Genomic DNA, 5,500 nt, shown 5'->3' with positions numbered 1-5,500 from the left:
CAAAAGATTTAAATCACGTAATTGTTTAAAAAGACCAAGTGTGTTGGTAAGGGAATACATTTATCTATTTAGTATCCTAATGCCGTTACATGTAATACGTTACTCCCTAAGCTTGTTTTCACCCACCTGCAACCGATTCGCTAATAATCACAAATGTTCATTTCTTCGACCCCTTGAGACTATTTCTTGTTTAATATTCGTTACATCTCCTCAGGACCAAGTTCCCATGTCCTGCCTTTCACCTGCTGATCACCCACTGCTCATTTAAGGTGGACTCACCTTTACAAGGGACCAGCTAGTCTTAGTGTCTTAATGCAAACGTTTTGTAAAGTGATGCTAGACCAACAACGTGCTGTTGGGTTGTGTGCTCTCTGCAGGACGGTGTCTGGACTCAAAGATTGTTGATGAAATGAGAGCTTCACTCTGTTTTTGTTGTCTAAACAACGCCAACGGAGCGTCTTCTTTCCAGCAGATGGCATACATGTTACATCATGCAGTTCAACTGTCATCCACATATTAGAGATTCAAAACAGCAATGTGTGAGATAAGGCTAGTAATTGACTATTTCAACAGAATGTGAAGAGGTTACAGTCTTGAGGCCATGTCCAATATGTTTGTATTTTGTTTGATTAAATCGACTGAAATGAGCATTCAATGACTCAATTATTCTGAATTACTGTCATTACATCATGGGTTTGCATTGCAATATTAGAATGCATAAAACCCAACTTTGTTTCTTCTAAGTTGCGGGTGTTCATTGTTTAGAAGTCCACTGTGTTTCATCCAAGCTTCCACTGCGTGCTCCGATAATGCTGAAAGTATCTGTTGTATGCTTTACCTGCTCCAGTAACACAAGTGTAATTGACTGGACAGAGACAAGAGATAGTGGATGGATCCAGAGAAGAACCAGAAGATAGTCCGCATAGAGCCTTCAGGCTCTGAAAATGATCAGGGATAGAGCGAGAAAAAAAACTCCAAAAACCTGAATAGAGCTAGAAGATAGCAAAGCCAAGAAAGACCCAGACAGGAAGGAGCCAAAAGAGTTTGTATTTTTTATTTTTTAATATTCAAGCTCTTCTCTTAAGATATTAGAACTTCCTATCTCAACATGTATCCTTTATGCATTAAAAAAACCTTAAATGTTTGCTGCCAATTATTGAGATTGTTTCACAGCTTTATCTTAAATATTTAGACTTTTGTCTTTACATATAGATTACATAGGATGAACAGCACGATCCACTCTGCTGGATTCTGCCCAAATCGGCTCCAAATGCATGCAAACATCTCGCTGTATCCAAACTCCTGCAGTTGTATTGTTCTGGATTCATAGTGAAGTGTCGCCCTAACCCAGTCTCATAAAAAAACGTGTAATAACTACGTTGGTGCACCACGTAGGACGTAGTAGTTCTACAAAAACCCCTCTGAAATTGTAAGATCCCTACGTTTTTTTTCACCATTCATTCCAATGGCTGGCGTCTATGTCACGTGATCTTCACATTTCTCCCTGCAGAAAAAAAAACATGGCCGAACTTCGTTTTATTCTCGGTGGAAAATGCTTATTTTAAGGTTAGTTTGGCTATTAAAATGCCTATTGATGTCATTTGACGCGAGAAATATGAGTTGTTATTTCAGATTATGTGTGCAGTGGATGTACATGATCTTTAGTTTGCTAGTTATTACGAAGATTACTTCAGGAAATTGTGTCGATACAACGTTTTCATTGTTACCAAGGTGGTTGCTAGGGACGCTGCTCTCGATATTATTTCTGTTATGTTGTGTAACTGTTTAATGGTGTTATCTTTATTTCTACCCCCTTCCCCGTCAATGTATAGTGTTGGTCCACAGTACAAAAGTATTAGTTTAACAAAATCCGCATCTAAAATTGTGGCATAGAAACGTTATTTTCCCCTGTGCAATTCCAGTCTCATATCTCACATCACATCGAAAATATATATGAATACTATTAACGATATTTGCTAACAAAACAATTTCCCAATTTGGGATCAATAAAGTATAATATTATCCTATCTTAGCAGAACTAGGCATACATAGCGTACAGCGCCCATAAACTATGGAAATAGTTTTTGACCAAAAGAGCCATTTTTCCCCCTTTTACACCAATCTTTGTCTGGAGCCACAAAACATATTTGATAGCTTGATAGCCTCTAACATTGTATATATTGTTATTTGATAGACAAAAATTACAGTTTTTTTGCATGTATTATTACATTAAAGAAAACTGGCGCAAAGACGAGAAAAGTGCCAGCATTGTGTAGCTTGTGCCCAGGGTTGGGTTGTAACGGAATACATGTAATGAAGTTACGTAATCAGAATACACAAATCAAGTAACTGTATTCAGCTCGCGTTACATTTGAAAAACGAGTAATCTGATTACAGGTACTTTCGTAAACCTGAAGTGAACACATTTTGGATTACTTATTGGAATTATTAATAAGATCATATGTAAAACATAGATCACTACCATGTTACTCATTGTTACAGTTGGTGTTACTGCACAGCATTGCTTCTCTAGGAATTACAACCGAGTCTAATGATTAGTCAGTGAGTGAGGTGTAGTGATTCATATCCTTCTCACTTACCTTTGACCAATCCAGCCTCCCTGTGTATGTTTTAGTGTCATCAACAGATAGCACCGGAATATTTTCAACATTTAGGGTCAATACAAAAGGAATGTGATCTGTAGTGGCCAACTCATAACAAACGTCAATGTTGTCCAGAGAAGCATGTGCATCAGCTGTGCATATACAGCAGTGGCTAACCGTCAGGGCCTTCAAGGTATTCAGAGAATACCCTGAAACAAAAAATCGATTTAATGGTGGGTGGGTGTGTCTACAGAAGGTCCAGTTGTGATAGCCACGGTTCGCCACTGATATACAGTGATCTAGCCTTGACATAGTATGCCATGCTTCACTAATATATGTAAAGCTTTTCTCAGGTAGAAGACATGTAGGCTACTTGACAGTATGAGATTATTATCATTACAAAAATGCAGTAAACATTTGCATGACATGAACGCTGCAACGCCAAGCGATTTGGGTCACCACGCCAGGCTGCAGCCACCACAGGAGAAGCGGAAATGGGAGGGACCCAGTTTGGCACCTCAGCTTAAATAGCCGGTGCACACGTTAGGCTTGTTTGAGACAAGCGAGACCTGCGCAATTTCGATCAACGTCTTGCTAGTGCGTTGCATGATGGTTAGTCATTTTGTCCGACTTGCTCTGGAGGCCCGCCTACATGAGACGTTGAAATCTCGCGGGACAAAGACGCCCGCAGCCTTGAGAGCGAGGCGCGGCGAGGCGGCGCAGTTCCTCTCCACGGGCTGCGGAAGCTAAATGCTTGATGGGAAACGACTCGCTGGTATCTCGAGCTGAGCGCTCATTGGTGGTTTTTACCACGTGCTGCTGATGAAGCTCTCCAATTGGCTCGGCAAAAGTTTGTTGTTGTTTTGTGTCAGTTTTTCATCATTGTTCCACAATATTTATCATCATTAAATTAATATCCAAATATTGTATACTATACTTGCACTGCTTACCGTTTTCATACTTTATATATCTTAGCATATTCATACACACTGTTCATACTGCTCTCAGGCTGCTGTGTATATCTAGTGTATTCATACCCCACTGTTTATTCATCATTCAATTCATTCTATATTTTATTCTGTAGATTGTGTACATTACTTTTCACTTTACTGCTTGTTGCACCTGGTTAGAAGCTAAACTGCATTTCGTTGTCTCAGTACCTGTAATATGGGCAATAACAATAAAGTTGAATCGAATCTTGAGCAGGAACAAATGTATTTACTTAGTACATATCTGACATTAACGATTAAACACGCGTGCATTCTTTATAAATGCAAACCGAGTCAAGCCGACTCCGGAGGCGGCAGTATGCACCTTAAAGTTGTTTGCAATCCGCCAAAAAACCGAGAGAAGAAGAAGAAGAGGACGAAGCCGACTCCGAGCTGTCCGACTTCAGGCGAGCTTTTTGAGACCTCCCCCGGCTGCGATCGGCTATTCTCGTCTACTTTCGAGGCGAGCCGCAACGCGTCTCAAACAAGCCTAATTGGTGCGGCACGGTGCGAAGGAGCGGCACAGAGGGAGAAGACCTCCGGTTACATCTGTCCACGCAGAATTAAACCCTCTGTGTTGCTCCGATACTTTTCTTTTCTTTGATTTCTCCAGTTTGCTCATTGAGCCGGGGGTCAGGTTATTCACCTGCAAGAAAAGGCGCTGGAGCAGGACCGTAGCAGGATGATAGTTGACCTAATTAAAAACCGTTTTTATTTTAATTTGTGTTACAGTATCAACTCAAAATACAAGATAAAAAAACATTTTCAACTGTGCAACAAAATATAAATAGTCGTACAAATATTTGTATTTTATTTTCTTCTTATTTTTGTCTAAGCTCAAGGGAGCCAGAGCAGAGGGCTTAAAACCGCGGGTTGCATACCCCTGAACTATGGGGTCCGTTCCCCCCCCCCCCCCACAATCAGTTAAGTTGAAGTGCCCCAGGGAAGAGGGGGGGGGGGGGGGGGGGGGGGGGGCGGGGGGTTCTGAACTGACACTTGACCTGCCGTGACTCAGGGAAAAAAAGAGCTAACTACCTGACGATAATTAGCCATCCCCGTGTGGAAACTAACAAACCTATCTGGAGCACAGGGAAGAAACAAAAGCAAAGAGGAGGAGGAATGGGACAAAGACAAAGGTACAGTAACGTTAATGTGATCATTAATCAATAGTCAATTGAATTGTAGTTACCGTTGATGGAACAGAGTGTTAAAGAGCCTGTGACAGCATCCCAACAACTGTTCTGCAATGAAATATTGGGCTACTAGTAATCTCGAACCGTCAGTTTAAAAAAGAAAAAGCGATACCGTTCCGTTAAATATCAATAACTTCGAACATCGCGGGGAAATTCCTTCGATTCATTTTGAAGTTTTGGGGCAAGCCGGAAGTGACGTCAATGCGGGAACGCTTCACTGTGCTGCGAGAGAGCCAAACACGGACAAAGTGTGTTGTCATGCGTAGAAATTGTGAATTACTGAGTTTAGGCACGTTAATAACGTTGTAATGAAGTTGACTACAGTATATTCATATGTGTCAGTGCTTTCATGTCAATTCGGCGAACATAAACATAAATGATCGTGGTGAAGATGATGATTACATTAGGATTACAAATCGGTAGTGAGAGCTACTGAATTTCCTCCCGTCGGATGTGATATAAAAACAAATCGATTATTTTTGTAGTTGTAAACTCAAGTGGCTGAAACTACATGTATTAGTGCTTTCATGTCAATTCGGCCAACATATGATAGATTAAATGATCGTGAGAATGATGATTAAAAATCGTTTGTTTGTGCCGGTCTGCATTTCCTGATGAGAAAACAAACCGATGCTTTTTGTAGTTGTAGTACACCAACATGGATTAAACGTGTGTTTTTTTCACCACAATGTTGGGGAAATTAATGGATAAAATG

Source organism: Gymnodraco acuticeps, unplaced genomic scaffold (assembly GCF_902827175.1).
Source record: "Gymnodraco acuticeps unplaced genomic scaffold, fGymAcu1.1, whole genome shotgun sequence".
Lineage (NCBI taxonomy): Eukaryota > Metazoa > Chordata > Actinopteri > Perciformes > Bathydraconidae > Gymnodraco > Gymnodraco acuticeps.
The sequence above is the reverse complement of the archived record's forward strand: the minus strand, read 5'-3'. Positions refer to the sequence as shown.